This window comes from Sminthopsis crassicaudata, chromosome 4 (genome assembly GCF_048593235.1).
Source record: "Sminthopsis crassicaudata isolate SCR6 chromosome 4, ASM4859323v1, whole genome shotgun sequence".
NCBI classification, from domain to species: Eukaryota; Metazoa; Chordata; class Mammalia; order Dasyuromorphia; family Dasyuridae; genus Sminthopsis; species Sminthopsis crassicaudata.
The window spans coordinates 373,469,396-373,487,887 of record NC_133620.1 but is presented as its reverse complement, the minus strand read 5'-3'; the positions used below and the strand labels follow the sequence as shown (position 1 = coordinate 373,487,887).

Genomic DNA, 18,492 nt, shown 5'->3' with positions numbered 1-18,492 from the left:
CCCATCCCTGGCCACGATGCCCATATTAGAATGTAAGCTTCTTAAGGGATTATTTCACTTCTGTATTTGTATTCCCACTGACTAGGGCAGTACCTGGCACCTAGCAGACATTCAATAAATGGTTTTTCATTAATTCAATAAGCCTAGAAAAGTCTCATAAAGCCAGATTGTGAGAGCCTCTAAAAACCAAACAGAGCTTTTTGTTTGTTTGCTTGCTAGAGGCACAGGGGGGCCACTGGAGCTTTCTGAACAGGGTAGTGACATGGTCAGACATGTGCTTTAGGAATATCAATTTGTCATCCATGTGAAGGATGAATGCAAGGAGATCACTAAATGACTATTGTAGTAGTCCAGGCAAGAGGCAATTAGTGACTATATGAATGGATAGATGTGAGATAACTTTTTATCTCCCTCTCAATTCCCATTCACTTTTATTCTTAAGTTTCTGCGGACCTAGAATCAAACACTGAATTTACATATGTTTGCATGCATTCTTGGTTTAAATATAACACATATTGAGTGACTACTATGTGCAAAGTACTGAGCTAACTTCTGGAGACCCAAAGTCACATAGTCCCTGCTCTCAAGGAGCTCACAGTCTCTGGTGACAAATAATACCTGAAAGAATGTGATTGAGGCAAAGGAGAAATCCAGGCAAAATGCCCAAAGAACATTTGAGGTGAGAGAAAAACTTTCATCTGCATTGCCTAATAAGAATAATAGTTAAATAGGCGATACAGTGTCCCAGTTTTCTCACATTCTCTCTAACATTTAGTGATACCTTTTGAAAGCTGAATCATAACGTCTGACAACTGATTAGGTGACCAGAGGAACTAAGGTGCCCTTAACAAAAAGAGGTGAATTAGGAAGACAGGAGGATTTGGTGGCGAAGATAGTGAGTTTTGTTTTGGACATACTGAGATCTTTATAGGATATCTAGTTGGGGATGTATAAAGGGCCTTTTTGAGAGCATTAAGAAAGCATAAAAATAGGAGTATTTTATTTTTCTAATTACATGTAAAGATAGTTTTCAACATTCACTTTTGTAAGATTTTGAGTTCCATTTTTTTCTCTTGCTCCCTTCCTTCCCTTGTCTTCAAAACAGCAAGCAATTTGATATAGGTTATACATGTACAACTATTTTAAATATATATATCCATATTTGTCATTTTGTGAAAGGAAAATCAGAACAAAAATGGAAAACCATGAGAAAGGAAAGGCAAACAAACAACAAAAAAAGATGAAGATAATATGTTTCTATCTGCACTCAGTTTCCATAGTTCTATCTCTGGATGTAAACTGGCATTTTCCATTCCACATGTATTGGAATTGTATTGTACTGTATTGCTGAGAAGAGCTAAGACTATCATAGTCAGTCATCACATAGTCTTCCTGTTATTGTGTACGATGTTCTCCTGCTTTTGCTCATTTCACTCAACATCAATTCATGTAAGTCTTTCTAAGCTTTTCTGAATTTAGCCTCCTTATCATTTCTTATACAACAATAACATTCCATTAAGTTCATATACTATTCAGACACTTCCCAATTGCTGACTATTCACTCAAATTCTAGTTCCTTGCCACTACAAAAAGCTGCTAGATATATTTTTATACATGTGGGTCCTTTCCTCTCTTTTATGATCTCTTTGAGACACAGATCCAGTAATGATTTTGCTGGATCAAAGAGTGTACACAGGTTAATAGCCCTTTGGTCATAGTTTCAAATTGCTCACCAGAGTGGCTAGATCAGTTCACAATTCCACCAACAATGCATTAGTTTCCCACATCCCCTCCAACATTTAGTGAGATACCTTTTGAAGGCAGAATCATAAGATCTGACAACTGATTGCGTGACTAGAGGAATACATATGCAGAAGGGAAGGTTTGGTGGTAGAGGAAGGTTTGGTGGTAGATAATGAGGTTTATTTTTTGAACAAACTGAAATGTTCACAAGATATCTAATTGGATATGTCCAAAAGGCCTTTTTGAGAGTGCAAAGAGAGCATAAAGATAGGAGAGAGTCCAAGAGTATGTACATTGTTAATGTGGTTCAGTCATGTCAGACTCTTTGTGATCCTGTTTGGGGTTTTCTTGGCAAAGATACTGGAGTGGACACACCTGTCAGATTGGCTAAAATGACAGAAAAAGATAATGCAGAATGTTGGAGGGGATGTGGGACAAATGGGACACTGAGACACTGTAGGTGGAACTGTGAACGGATCCCACCATTCTGGAGAGCAACTTGGAACTATGCTCAAAAGTCATCAAACTGTGCATACCCTTTGATCCAGCAATGTTTCTACTGGGCTTATATCCCAAAGAGATCTTAAAGGAGGAAAAGGGACCCACGTGTGCCAAAATGTTTGTGGCAGCCCTCTTTGTAGTGGCAAAAAACTAGAAACTGAGGGGTTGCCCATCAATTGGAGAATGGCTAAATAAATTGTGGTGCATGAATGTTATGGAATATTATTGTTCTGTAAGAAATGACCAGCAGGATGATTCCAGAGAGGCCTGGAGAGACTTACATGAATGATGCTGAGTGAAATGAGCAGAACCAGCATTATACACAACAACAAGAAGCCTATACGACAATTAATTCTGACAGACGTGGCTCTCTTCAACAAAGAAATGATTCAAACCAGTTCTAGTTGTACAGTGATGCTGAGAGCCATCTACACCCCAAGAAAGGACCATGGCAAGTGAGTGTGGACCACAACACAGCACTCTCTCTCTTTCTGTTGTTGGTTTGCATTTTGTTTTCTTTCTCAGTTTTTCTTTTTCTTCCTTCTTGATCTGATTTTTCTTGTGAAGCAAGATAACTATATAAATATATATACATATATGGGATCTAACATGTATTTCAACATATTTAATATGTATGGGACTACCTGCCATCTAGGGAGGAAGATGGGGGGAAGAAGGGGAAAATTTGGAACAAAAGGTTTTGCAAGGGTCAATGTTGGAAAAATTACCCATGCATATGCTTTGTAAATAAAGGGGTTTTTTTTTTGTTTTTTTTTTTTTTGTTTTTTCCTGAGGCTGGGGTTAAGTGACTTGCCCAGGGTCACACAGCTAGGAAGTGTTAAGTATCTGAGATGAGATTTGAACTCAGGTCCTCCTGAATTCAAGGCTGGTGCTCTATCCACTGTGCCACCTAGCTGCCCCCCATGTGTTATTTGTCACAATAGACTATGAGCTTCTTGAGAGCAGGGACTATATACTTTGCACATAATAGGCACTTAATATACATTGTATTAAACTAAGTATGCATGCAGACATGTAAGTTCAGTGTTTGAGTCTAGGTCCTCAGAAGCTTAAGAATAAAAGTGAATGGGGGCTGAAAAGAAGGAAAGAAACTCATTTGTCAACATCTGTTATTGCCTAAGGTTTGAAAGCAGTTCACCAGTCCCTTAGAGGATAAGTTGGTCTGGGCAACTGGCTTGTTGTCTAATTGTATAAGGGGGGATTGGTGGTTAAATTATTTTTTGGGGAAGAATACAAGCTGGAACATCATTTGATCAGAAAAAGTGCTATCATGTTCAGTTCTGTAAACTAATTAGGATAAGGCAATAGACATTTTGGTAAATGTAAATCATAATTTATTATGTTGATACATTATGTGAGCTTTTTATTTTCAGGAAGCATGAGAGTACCAGTCCTGATATCAGGAGAACTTGATTTCAAATCTGATCTCAGACACTTAACACACCCTAACTGTGTGACCCTGGGCAAGTCACTTAACCCCCATTACCTCAGCAAAAAAAAAAAAATAAATAAATAAAAAAGAATGGGAATATAGCTGTGTGTTTGGTGAAAGATAATACTAGGTATCAATGTAGATAGAATATGGATCCTGAAGCCAGGAAGACCTGATTTAAAATCTGTCTGAGACATGAGCTGTACAGCCTCAGCAAGTCATTTAATTTGCCTCAGTTTTCTCATGTATAAAATGGTGATAATAATAGTACATATTTTCTAGAAGGAGCAAAAACTATATAACCAGTAGAGATATCATGCCCTATGAAGAAGACCCAGAAGAACAATGGAATAACTCCTCACTGCTATTATATCCTGTGATGAACTTCATGAATATTCTAGAAAGGGAGAAAAGGACTTTCAGGGCCAAAATTTGGTAGATAACCATTTGCCATATCAGTTATCTATATTGCTTCACTAACATCACTTTTAAATTTGAGCCTACTTTTTGCAGAAACCTTATGTTTTCATAAGGACAATATGGCCCTGTTTGGGGGAAAATGTTACCCCTATTCTTGATGCTCTATCTTTGTAAATCCCATTTCTAAAAGCAAACTGATTGGCTCTTTATTAAGGGAAAACACACTTGTGGGGGCTCAAGAGCTGTAGTAATAAAAAGCCCAGCCTCTCAGAGTTACTCCTAAGATCTGAAGGAAGTAGTAGTTAGGTACTTTTCAGGGACTTAACTGTAGGAAATGAGGAAGTGACCCCAGAGGGGTAATATATAAATAAATCATTTGCAAACCTTAGATGGTTCTGTGATGTTTGCTATAATTATTATTGTTAATATGGTTCTCTCTTCTTTTTTTGTTTTTTTTTTTTAACATTAAATTTTTTCTCTCTTCTTTCATGGACTAGAGCTAGTATATTATCCTCCTCTTCAAGATTCCATTTTTTGCTCTTCCCTTGTAAGTTTTCCATTTCACCTTTCACTTTTTGTTTAAGTACACTACTAAGCATGTGCTCCACTGGGCATAAAATCTCCTTCTAAGAGACTTGTTGTTCTACTATAAAATGTTATTGTTGGCAGGATGAATGGTGGGGGTGGGGGTGGGAAGAAGAAAAACTTCTCCTTCCTGCTTGCTTCAATCTATAGAAGGAAGAAAAAAATTTCCCAAGAATCGAGTTCTTCCATATCTGGCTCTTCTAGACTACCAAAGATAATTCCCTCTCAGTGTCTGATAACACAGGCTGACTCTCACTTTCTAAAATTCACTGGGGTGAGGCTGAGCCAGCCACTCCAACAGGGGCTTGCTTATCAATTTTATCCCAACTGATTGAGGAAGTTTTTCACAACTTCACATTTCTTTTATATCTTCTTTACTTGTCTTTCAAACAATCTTAAGTAATTCTGATGAATGCATGGGAAGCCCCTTGTCAGAATCAAAGAATTTTTTCAAAAAATTGTCAATAAACAATAAGCACTGTGGGATTTTATATGCTCTACCTGTTTCGATCAATCACATTATAGCAAAATTGTAAATGGCTGCCTGCTCTCTAATCATATTCTTAGTTACATTCTTGATACAGAGACAAAAAAAAAAATATAATCACAAAGTGCCTCAAAACACTTGTGATGCTTGTGTGAAAAATCTGTTAACACTGAGGAATCTGCTGAACATAATCATTAACTATACATACAAAGAATGAGTAGGTGAAGAATGCCTATTGTCCAGATTATGACATTAAATCAGATGGACAACCCGAAGCGCTCATCCATCAGTATATCTCTGGCAAAGAGTGAAAATGGACATTGTGTTGGGGCCAACATTAAACAGGAGGAGGAAAACAGGTTGAAATGACTTGAGAAAACTGGAGTTTTAAGAATTACATATTTTTCTCTGAAACCAAGGTTTACTCTTTTTAATACTAATATTTTTTCTATCTTTTGTGTGGATTTTTGACTGTGAACATAGAACACTAGAATCTGTGGAATTTAAACAGTGAGGGTTACTCAGAGGTCAACAGAAAGGCACATGTAGGTGTGAACTGTTTACAACACATAACCAATAAGGAAATATAAAGAAGAATCAGAGCAAAATATGGTATCAGAGAAATATATGATTAAATAAAATTTGGCTAATTACAAAGCCAGAACAAAGGATAATAAATGTGGTAGCTCTTGTGTCCCACTGGTATCCTTGAGATAACAAGAGGAAGAAAGCTCCTCTAAGTATGTGGAATGGATTCCTTGCTTTAAACTTATAATCATGATGGATTTAGGAACATGGACTAGAGTCACATAGGAGGAGCAAGCCTAGTTGATGGCAGTCACTGTAAATGGAGGGACCACCTCAATGAGCTCACAGATCCATTGGAGTATTTGAATGTTTTATGTTTCTGATTAGTCAAACTCCATTATCTGTGAAAATATTGATTCAGAAATAAATCATTTGAAGCGCTAGATATAATCTACCTCTTTTATGTGTTGTCTTTCCTTATTGGACTATCTTTCTTTTTGCTTATATTTGTATTCTCAGCACTTGCCATAATGCCTGGCACATAATGAGTGCTTAATAAATACTCTTATTCTCCTTTCTCTTTTCTCTCCCTCCCTCCCTCAGCTTTCTTTTTTTCTTTCTCTCTCTCTCCCCCATCTATCTATATCTAGTTATCTATTATGATCAAACTTGGTAAATGTTATGAAATTTAAGCTAGATAATATTTTAAAAATCTTTTAGTGGCTATTTTTATTTATTTATTTATTTATTTATTTATTTATTTATTTATTTATTTATTTATTTATTTATTTATTTATTTATTTATTTATTGTGACTTCCTAACATCTTACCCCCTCATGGTAGAAAGGAGTATATTCAACTGCAACTCCTATTATTCTGATCTTGTCTGCTTTGTTTTTCCACGAACCATCTTATTATATCAATAAGGATATTCTTTCTTCTCAGAATTGTGTTAACAATGACATTTTCCCACAAAGGAGGCTATTTAGATAGATGAGTAGATAGAAAGGTACATAGATGAGAGATAGAAAAATAAATTAATACTATAACAAGTTTATCTGGGCATGTCTAGTTACCTAACATGGAGGCACTTTGAGGGGCCTTTGGAACATGTCTAAGTTGCCAAACATGGAGGTATCCCCCTCACATGAGTGGATCCAGCCTCCTTTGATTGTTTGCTTGTGCCTTTATATTCAGATGAGCTTCAGATTTCCCAAAGAAGTTGTTGATGTCGACAGAAATATGAACATTGTGGTTCTGATATGTCCAAGTCCTCCAATGCTGGAGCATCAGCATTGATTGGAACAATTCCAGTCTTTTCAAAATTCTAGCAGGATATTGCAAACAAGAAGCAGAGAACAAATAGCTGCAAAGCTGACCATCTATGCCAAGTGTGCAGTCTTACAACAGGATAGAGACAAGAGGATATAGGGACCATGGGAGCCCTGACTGTTCTGACTGTGGGAACTCCCCAGTACCAGGATAGGTATGTTCTCCTTGCCTGAGTAGGATGTGGGATATACCAGAGGTGCAACCCATAAAATCCAGCTCAGTGATTCCTGAATATTCAGAGAAATATCAAGAAGGATTCCTTTGACTATGATGGAAATCCTCAGAAACTCTCTCAAAGAAGTGCTGATTGACGTCATTACAGAATCCAGTAGCCCTTACACATCACTCATAATGATGGTACATAAGAAATATGGAAAGATATAGATGCATCTTGATTACCAAATTTCTAAACAAAGGGATTAAATATACCATGTCATGAATGCAAGATGCCCTGGATTATCCAAGTTGCCTAAAATGGAAGCCATCACATGAATATGGGAAGGAAAATAGGAGAGGTAAAGGCTTCCTTTCCCTCTTCCCTTTTTTACTCTAGCTCCAAGAAATAGGAGTATTTGTTTCTATTGAGTTGTTTGCCCTCATCAGCTTCAGGTACCTGAGGTGATTTAGGTTAAAAAGGTTTTCTCATGTAGCCCCGTTTGGAAAATTGTAGACTGCTTTTGAGAAATAAAATATTGGAGAAACAAAGAAAATTGTCCCAACTTTTATAAAAACTAGCAGAAATCCCTCCTCCACCCTTTTTTTTGCAAAAAAAAAAAAAAAAAAAAAAAAAAAAAAGACCAGCAATTGTATTCTGATGGATTTAGTCCTCATTGAAATGTATTTCCCCATAAGTAGCATAGGGGTCTTTTTTGTGGCTTGAGAAGAGCCAGTATAGACAACTCTAGCTTCTTTTCCCTCCACCCTTCTCCCAGAGAACGTTTATTTCCTTTCAGGAAAGAAAACAGGAAGTTGGGACCAGAAGCTTAATCACTCTATTCTCTTTGGAGAGAGAAGGGGTACCAGGCTAAACATTATTAGTTTAGAGGAAGTATTTTTTAGGTTCAAACTAAATTCCTGATTGTTATTCATTAATAAGAAAAGGAGGATCCCAAGAACTCCCTTCCCATCAAATGCTCAGGCTAGAGTAAACACACATAAATAGCAAAACCATCTACTTATTCATTGATAGCAAAACATAAATCAGAGAAACTATACATAGGAAAATGTATCCCAGACAATTCAGAGCGAAGGAGCCCTCCCCTCAGGAATAAGGTAACTCAGTTCAACCAAGAAATAAGAATTCCAGATATCACCCTAAGGGAAATTCCCACAAATCTCTACTGTGGCAAGTTAGGGATTAAAGACATAATGGACACTGCTAGCTCCTCTTATGTCAGATTCTTCCCAGAGTTTTATTCATTCTTCAGCAATCTAAAGTAAGGGTAACCTCCCTCATCTTTTCTGTTAAAGCTGGAAGCCAGAATCACCCTAGTAACTTACAGAGCCAAAGAGACAAAAGAATTTGGATCTCTCTTCCCTCTTTATCATAACAATTCCACACATATCCACCAAATTCATGAAAGCCTAGGCACTGATCTCAAACAAAGAGGAAAGAATCCCAAGACAATGAGCTTTGGGACTTGAGTGACAGATAGATAGATGGATGGATAAATAGCTAAACAGACAGATGCATAGATAGATGGATGGATGGATATATAGATAGAGCATTTAAAAAAGGATGTCTTCAAGAAGCCTATATTCTGAGAAAAGAAAAACTATACATTATAAAAGGGAAGAAGGAAGGAATAAGGCAACTTGAGGAGATGGGGGGAAGGTACCTACTGGGGAAGTAAGGCAGAGGTGTACTAGGAAGTCATATCTTCGTCAATTTTTGAAAAGAATATAATAATTCCCCAGATGGAGCTTTGAAGAGGAATTCATCAACTGGAGGAAGAGGCCTATGGATGGAGGTGTTGTCTGTGAGAAAAAGGATGTTGCAGCAGAGGTGAAAAGGAGGTCTGGGTTTTGAAGAGAGCAGATGAACTGATGTTGCCTCCTATGGAATATGTGTGTGTGTGTGTATGAGTGTATGTATATATGTGTGTATATATAACATATTTGTGTGTGTTACAAAGGAGGAAAGGAAGAAGCACAGAAGGCAATATACATACATATGTATATGTGTACATATATACACATTATATTTATATGTATATATATATGCATACATATACACTTCCTCAAGGTAGTTATATTATATTCTATTCCCAAATAAGTATACATACTCATTTAGGAAGAGAGAACAGTGAAGGAGATCAGGAGAGGTTTTCAGGAGATGGCACACTTCCAGTTTGGGGTGAAGGGGATGCCTTTTTCAGCCACAGTAACTCTTGGGACCAAGTTATGGAGAGGTTATGATCTGTGTAGGCAGAGGAAGCACCCACGCCCACAAAATTATAGATTCTCAGAAGTAGTTACATATTGTAGCTTCTCCATTCTCAGAGATGGGAGCTAGGATTCCCAACTTCTCTATTTCGGTCAATGATAATTCTATTTTTCCAGTCACCTAGTCTGGGAGCCATCTTTGACTCCTCCCTCTGATGCCCTCCTCCCTAGTTGCCAGTTTTATCTCAGAAATGTCTTCCATATCTATTCCTTCCTAACCATTTCCTTTGTTACTATACTAGTTAAGATCACTACCTTTTACCTGAACTAGAGGCTACTTTAATTAACCAGATTTACAAATTAAAATTACTTTGAATTTGATCTTCTGACTTGTCTTAACCTTAACCTTAACCAGACTATTCCACATTCTGCTCTGTGTAATCTTCCTATTACAAAGTTTTAAATAGCTCATCAATCTGTTCAAAAACTTCCAGTGACTCCTCAATGCCTACTGAATATTGTTCAAACTTCTTAGCCTCAACAATTCCGTTTTAATCTGTGTATTTATTTTTAGACTTATTTCCCATACTCTAATTCCTTCCTATGTCCCAGGTGAATTGGATTATTCTCCATTCTTTGAACTCATCACCTTTTCTCCTGAGATTATGTATGCCTGGAAAAGTTTCACCCCATTTCTGAGTGTTCAGTTCCTACCCATTCCCAAAACTTTGAGTCAAATGCCACAAGCTCCATTTAGCCTTTTCTGGCACTCTCAACAGGAAGTGATCTCTTTCCTCCCCCACTTAGCTCTTTCCCAGATTTCACCAGGGTTTCTCCTTTCCCCCTCCAGTCTGGACACTAAAAGCTCCCCCCCCCATTGCCACCCTTGTGGGAGGGAACTCAAAACATCCTTCTTCCCAGCACAGAATCTAGTAAGTTAGTAAACCACCCATGCCATGAGTACAGAATCTAATAAGTTAGTAAACCACTCATATACCAGAGCATAGAATCTAGTAAGTTAGTAAACCACTGGACCTTACCATCTACCCTAATGGAAGATTCCAAATACCTGGCCTTACTTTCTACCCTTATGACCCCTTGTTCTTACCAGTTGCCCTATTAATGGATCCTTGCTGTTGTTGTTTCTGCGGTTGTTGTTTAGTCTGATTCTTTATGATGCCATTTGGGGTTTTCTAGGCTACTTGGGGGTCCTACAGAGGGGATGGGCTGGCCGATGGGTCAGAGAACACCGAGTGGGTATCAGTACAGAGTAATTCTCCCTGGCCTGTGATGAGAATTGGTCACTCTGCAGGAAGTATTTTCATTTGTACTGTAGCCCTGATATTTTTGATGTTGCTTCTATTGGTTACCTTTTTACCTTAGTGTGAACTGCAAAAATTTGGAAATACCCACATGAAGCTGATCATTTAGATGTGGGAACTGGTACTTTATCCAGTGGGTCACCTGCTGCCCTAGGAACTGCTCTGAAGTTGTTTAAGTAAGGGAAGGTCCTCTGAAAGTTCTTAGGGACCTTACCACCAAGGAGTAGGAGCAACTGCTTGACCTCTATCTCCATGCAGCTTAGACCAGGTTTTTCTTAAAAGGTTTGTTTGATTGGCTCAGGGGACTAAGCTGAAAGACTATTGACAGCATTTCCTAGAAGTTCTAGAAGTGATTAGTCAGTTACTATGGGTAACAGGACAATGGAGTTTTGCTCACCTGAATTAATCTCAGGTGTCTTCCTTGCTGACTATCCTATTCCTGCTATGGCCAAGTCAATTATTTTCTTAACTGTCAAATATCCTGTGACTGTCTAAATTTGTTTCAATATGGAAGCTAAGCTTCTGGGGAATTGGTCTAGGTTAAATTTAGCTCAAAGCACAGGGATACTTAATCTGTTTTCCATCATGGATGCCTTTGATACCTTTGGACCACTTTTCAGAATTATCCTTTTAAATGCATATGTTGTAATATGGTTATCAAAATATTAAAAATAAATCCACAAACCTCAGGACTTTGGGAAGGAGTGTGCATTTCAAGAGTCAGAGCAATCTATCTGAAACAAGGACGAAGAACTAATCTGTAGGAGGCATAGCAAGCATTTGACTATAGATGTAGAATGAAGTAGAATAATATGAAAAAGCTGAAAAGGCAGTCTGGGGCCAGATTGTGAAGGGCTTAAAAATGTTAAGTTGAAGAGTTTGTATCATATTCTAGAAGATACAGGGAGTTATTAAAGGATCTTGAGCAGAGTAGTGATAGAGGGACATACTAAAATTTGGCAACTGTGTGGAAGATAGATTGGAGAGTAGAAAAAGGACCATGGTGTTTCTCAACAAAAATCAGGAAGTTTGGTGTAAGGGACAGCTTAAAGGGGCAGTTAATGAGGTTTTTTTGGATGCTAAGTTTGAGTTATATATGGATATAAGATGAAAGGTGATCAAAAAGCAGAGTGTGGATTATAGGAGAGAGATTAGAGAGCTGTGTGTCCTATATCCTTGTGTCCTCAATACACACACACACACACACACACACACACACACACATGCAGGTGCACATACATGCATGCATACATACAAGGAAAAGGAATAACATTTATATAATACCCATTAGGTGTCAGGCACTATGCTTTACAGATATTCTTTCATTTCATCCTCATAACAATCGTAGAAATAGATACTATTATGATTTCCATTTTACAGTTGAAAAAACTGAATAGAAGTTAAATGACTGACGCAAGATCACACTGCTGATTCTGTTTGTCCCCATCACTGTTATTGTTCTGTAGTTTTTGTAGGGCAAAGATCATGCCATATTCACCTTTGAATTTCATGTAGTACACTGCTTATATAATAACTATGGTTCAAAACCAGTGTTTGAACAAATGTGGACTAGATTCACTTTTCATGGTCTTAAAAATGACAATTCAATGGCTCATGCTCTATCTACCATTTCCTCTAGAACAATTCATTTGGTTTCTCTCTATTTCTCCAAGACAAAAGAGAAAGGATCCTTCATTCCTAAGTAAGTATTCAGATAAATATGGAGAATATAGGACAGATTTTGTTGCACCTGAAAAGAAAATTCAAAAGACTTGTACCTGAGTTCATATATAGTTAAACCAAATTATCCTTTCTATCTGAATGCTTCTGCCTTCTCTGGAAACCTATGTTGTTCTCCAGATTTGTAATGCTACTCTAGACTGCCTTTCATTATCATTTCCCTGCCTTCTTAGCACTTTTTTTCCCCAGGAAAAAAACAAACAAACAAAAACTCAGAGTTTCTAGAGAGCCAAACATCCTTCCCGCTCTGGTAGAGGTTTGCATTCCAGAAACTTATATAATCTTCAGAAATTGTAGTGGTTCCCTCCATAGCCCTCCAACACATACAGGAAAAGAACACAGGGATACTAAGGTCTAAAGTAGTCTACTCCTATAGTGATCCCACCTTCCCTAGGGACCTATATGTTGGAGTAACACCCTGCAGATAACCTGCAAAGAAATTGCAGCCACCAGGGAACTGACCCCTTCCTTCCCTGACCTACAAAGCCCACATGACTCACAGTACCCATACAAGGCAAGGCCACCTTATGTCTCTGTACCTCCTTTGCTCCTCTCTTCCAGCACTACCAGTTCCTGGCTTGAATCAGGTCCTTGGTTTAGATCAGCAATTAATCTGTTACCCTGTTGCTAGTAAGTATGTTCCTGTATCTCTGAGACAGCTCTGAACTCTGAGTCTTCTTCATTGCTTCTTTAGATGGGGCCACATGGGGGTCTATGTGTCCTTTCTGCCCAATCTCTTGTGACTCCTCTCAATGTGACCCCTTTCTAAAGACCAAATAAAAGGATGTAGCTCAGGTGTCAACTAACCACAGCTTCACTGGTTCTATATAGCAACTAGAACTTTGTTCTTGAAGCCCAGGACAAAAGGCTACAACCACAAGTACTCAATGGGTTTACATATCAACTCAATGAGTTCCCCTCATCCAGGGGATTCCATACCTGGTGTAGGAGAGAGCTGGGGGACTGGTATACCTACCTGGTATAATTGCTAAATAAATAAGATAAAAGGTTCCCAAAATTGGCAAGAGACCTCTGATGCCCACTGACCCAACCCCCTCTCTAGACTCAGGAATCTCAACAAGCTCAGGTACAAAGGATCATCCAACCTCTCTGCTTGGGATGGTTCAGATTTTGGAGCTGGTATGAAAGGGTTAAAAAGAAAAAGCTGAAGAAGACGGAGAAAAGATTGATTTATTAGAGGAAAAAAAACTATGTGCTGAGGTAAAATATTCCATGATAATTTGGGACAGAGCTTGGGGAATAGGTTCAAAGATAGTTAGTATTCCAATCGAGAGAAATTCATCGATAAGCCAGCCTAGAGGGCTGGGCAGCAGAAAGTAAAACCAGCAGGAGGTTGTCTCTGAACAAAACTAGATCTAAAAAATGATTAAGACCTTGATATTGTAGATGGATAAGAGGAAACTCTCCTCACTAGACATGAGGAGCCTTCCCAGAGTATTTGACAAAATCACCCCACCCTCACTCCAGGTGGGGTATTTGTGTATGAAGCTAAAATCTTGTTCAGTCATTTTGGGGGTGTCCAGGCTCTGGACCCATTTGGGGTTTTCTGGGTAAAGATACTGGAATGGTTTGCCATTTTCTGCTCCAGGTCATTTTACAGGCAAATAAAACTAAGCCACTTGCTCAGCTAGTGTGGCCACATTTGAACTCAGGTCTTCCTGACTCCAGGCTAGTACTCTAACCACTGTTATCACCTTAAGATAAAACTGTTCGTGAAGAAATTTCTCTTTCTGTCTCTATCTCTGTCTCTCTTTTCTGCCTCTGTCTTTCTCTTCTCTACCTATCTGTCTTCCTCTTCCTCCTTCTCCCTCCACTTCCCCTGTTTCTCTGTCCCTCTCTCTCTGTATGTGTCTTTCTCCCTCTCATTCTCTCTGTCTCTGACTCCTTTCCTCTTTCTCTCTCTCTCTCTCTCTCTCTCTCTCTCTCTCTCTCTCTCTCTCTCTCTCTCTCTCTCTCTCTCTCTCTCTCTCTCTCTCTCTCTCTCTTTCTAAGTCTCTGTTTCCCCTCTTTCCTCCTCCACTTCTTCCCTCTCTTTCCCCTCCCTTTTCATTCTCTCTCCCCTTTCCTCTTCGCCCCCACCTCCATAGTGGCCCAGGCTACCACTCCCTGGGGGAAATACAGAGATGAATAAAAGTCAGTCCTTGCTCCCCGACCCTAGGGAGTTTACAATCTAGCTGGGGAGATAAGACCTGTGCACTGATAACAAGGCTAACAAGCTAGACTGAGGTAAGTGCATAAGAGTGGTACAAACAAAGTTTATTCAGAGTTCAGAAAGGGGAGAGATCCCTTCTAATCCTATTTTTAATTCAAACCTATGCTCTAGTGCTTTTTGTACTGGGAGCTCCTACAACTTCTAAGAACTCCAGGTCAAGAACAAAGAAGCCATGGGTAGTTCTTGCTCCTGTCCCTCCCTCCCAATCCCAGACCCTTTTAAACTTTTCCCTTTAACTCTTTTCTTTAAAAAGGAAAAAAAAAAAAAAAAAAAGAATATGTGTTTTCATGAATAGAGAGAATTTTCAAAGAAGAAATTTCATCTCCCAAGGCCAATCAGCCCCAGGTCTGTCATTTAAGTCAGAGCTGTGAAAGGGGAGAAGAAAGGCAGAGAAGGTACCTACAGCAGAGAAAGTGCCAGGCCTGGAGACTCATCTTCCTGAGTTCAAATCTGGCTTCACACACTTATTAACTGTTATGACCCTGGGCAAGTGACTTCACCCTCTTTGCCTCAGTTTCTTCATCTATTGAACTATCTGAAGAAGTAAATGGCAAATCACTCTAGGATCTTTGCCAAGAGAATTCCAAATGAGGTCATGAAGAGCAGAACATAATAACAGGATCACTCAGCCAGTATGTGTCAGAGACTCAAACCTAGATGCTTCTCACTCAAAGACTAGCTCTTTGCTGTGCCATATTGCTGCTCCTTCTTGCCCAAGCCAATGTAATTGATTCAGAACAGGATAAATAGTGGGATTTGTCTTATTTTAATCCTTTTACTGAGCTGAATCAAAAGCCAATCTAGCATTCTGTGTCAGGATCTGGGAAGAACATCTAAAATCATTGGCAAGAAGGGAATTTGGGGTCACAGGATATAGGGATTCGTTGGCAAGACACGGGGAAGACAATGAAGCTGACATGAATGCCATAATTTAATTTCAAGTCTGTTTAACTGACAGGAACATCCCAAAAACTTCAGCTTCAGAACACATAGATGCCAGTTGCTTCTCTCTAGGGAGAACAGAGAAAATCTCCAATGCTGGCAGAAAAAGCCCCGGCATCTTGTCCTGGGGTTGGTGGCTATTCCTTTAGTGGAGGAAAAGGGATGTGAGGAAGAGAACATCACTTCTAGACTCTCTTCCCTGTCACAAAACTCAGACAGAAGTTCAAAATCTTCTCTGCTAGTCAAGTTGCCCAAGTGCCATAACCTAGAAAAAGCTGAGAGTGCGTGTAGTAGGGGTAGTAGTGATTTGTTTGTTTTGAGTTATTCCAGAAGACTGGAGGACATTTTAGCCAAGTGACATGGGATGACAATCTAAGGAATAAGGCTGGCAGAAACTTCTCATAATAGCTCATGACTTTCACTGGGTTGCTCTTTTTGCTCAGGTGCCCTTTGCTCAGCTTGGATGAAAGGTCTTCAGGGAGAATGTGTGTGTGTGATGGAGACAGTGACACAGAAAGACAGAAAGACAAATAGAGAGACAGACACAGAGACACACAGAGAAAAACAGAGAGAGACAGAGAAATCTAATCCTGGGTAGGTCTTTATATGGGGCAATTTTTGAGGTTCTGGAATATTGTGTGTGTATGTGTGTTTCCTGTGGCTGTTGACATGATCAGTGATACGTGACTTTTTCTGAGTGCTCACACCTCTGTTGGGCGTTTATTCTCTCATTCCCCCTTGTCCCCACACCTCCAGTCTGGACTCTGCCTGCTTGACTGCCCCTCCCAGATTCCCTCACCTGAATTGTTTGCACTGTTTGTCAATGTTGGCTTTGTGTAAAAGATTGTGTCACTATTCAGATGGCAGAAATTAGACACATGAGATTATGTATATGAGCATATGCTTTTGTGTGATAGTGTTTGCTAATTGGGGGTGTGCTAGTAAATATTTAACTATCAACTCTGGGTTGGGAGAAGATACAAATTACCTGCTTTTAAATTTACCTGTATTATCAGCGATTTTTCCATCATTTATTAAGACTGGACAATAAAGCAATAAATTTGTAGAGTTTGCTGATTTCTGAGATATAAAAAAGTTCATATGGAAAATTTAACAATCAGCTCTCCTGTTCAATTCCCATTGGCTCCAGCAAACTCTGGTACCAATATCCCTAAGAAACTATGCTCATCTCTGTGTGTACATTGTGTATAGCAAAGGTTCTTAAACTGCGAGTCAAAACCCCACATGGCGTTGAGTAACCGAATGTGGGAGCTGTGAAACTAGGATTTGTTATCAGTAAATGATGGAGTTGTATACCTATTTTATATGTCTATAGATCCAGGGAAATATCAACATTTCTTAGGTGAGAAGGGGTCATGAACGAAAAAAGTTTAAGAAGCCCTTTTTAAAAGGACATGCTTGCATTGGCCACATATGTGAAAATGTCTCCTTTATATGTTTAGGTGCCTATGTGGGATATGAAGATACTTCTCCAGGAAGCCTTTCCAGATCTCTGCAATGAAAAGTGAAGCTTCTCTCCATCCTCCCGTTTTCTTCAAGCATTTCATCCAAACTTCTCCTTTCTCTTTATGGTATTCCCCTACCAATGATATTATCAACTTATCAACAAACAGCTTCTACAGCCAGGCCCTGAGGATATAAAATATTTTGTTCCTGCCTGCCAGAATCACCTACATCCACACACTCTAGCGGGAGGCGATGGGACGTATCCGGCTCCAAAAATCTTTTAAGGTACAAAAGCCTAAACGCGGGACCAAGATTTTGGGAACACCCTATGTGAAAGTATAAACACACAACAGAAAAACATAAACACAAACCTCAGAATTCATTCCTTATCTAGAGTATTCCAGGACACGAACTTTTTTATATCTGTCTCCTCATGGTTGCCGGCAAATAACAGGAAGGCACATAGTAGGTGCTTAAGAAATGCTCCGTTGAAATGAATTGTATGTGTATGTGTATATGTATATACACACACAAATGTATAAGTCTGCACACATACTAAATATCATATATATGTCGGAGGCCCGTGTTTGTGTGAAGACGGGTGGGTATCTCTGTGTGGTCCCTTATCAGAGCCTTTCTTGGGGTCTGGCGTCTACCTCCCCCTGTGGCTTTAAACCAACCCCATGGTATCAGTATCTGGGAGGAAAGGAGGCGGTGTGCTTGTTTACGCCTCAGTCACAGTCACGGGGCCGGGCCGTCTCGCTCCCCGGTCCCCGCAGGGACAGTCAGCGTGGGGCCCGCACGTGGGCCTGCCTGTCTGCGCGTCCTGCGGGGAGAGACTAGACGCCGGGGCGTCCAAGCTGTAACCCCATCCCGTCCTCCCCTTCTCCCTTGGCCACTCGGCTCCAGCAACCTTGCAATCTCAAGCTCCCCCTTTTACGGCCAAGCGGGCCACTGCCCCTGTAATTACTCGCTTGGGGCCGGTCTCGGCGGCCTCTCGGAGGGAGGGAGGAGCCTCGACTCTTCTCCCCATCCGAGCAGGAGGAGCAGAGATCGGGAACCCCAAAGTGCAGCTGGATCCCATTCCCAACTACCCACTCCCTCCCCCCTCTCCCCAAGCCTTCCCTTTCCTCGGGCTCCAGCTCCGCCTCTCGTGTTTACTTCTGGAGAGTGTAGGGCAGTGACCCTGCCCTTCCAGGTGTTTGGGGCCAAAGTCCCCTCGGATGACGCGAGCTGTGGGCCCATGGGGCCGGGCACGCACGCGGGCGGGCCGAGCGGGCTAAGGTTCCCTCTCCACGGCCTTCTAAGCTCTCTTCCCGCTCCCTGCAGTCCTACCCTGGCTCGGGATGTCTGG

The 18,492-nt window shown here is 39.9% G+C and overlaps 1 protein-coding gene across 1 annotated transcript in view; it reads left to right on the top strand.

Annotated features, from left to right (window-relative positions):
- The window catches only part of LOC141540830 (uncharacterized), a 46,434-nt gene extending 27,942 nt beyond the window's left edge, over positions 1-18,492 (top strand). The window contains exon 7 of the mRNA XM_074264773.1: positions 17,135-18,492. The gene's annotated coding sequence lies outside the window, so the exon portion shown is untranslated. The remainder of the gene's footprint in view (positions 1-17,134) is intronic.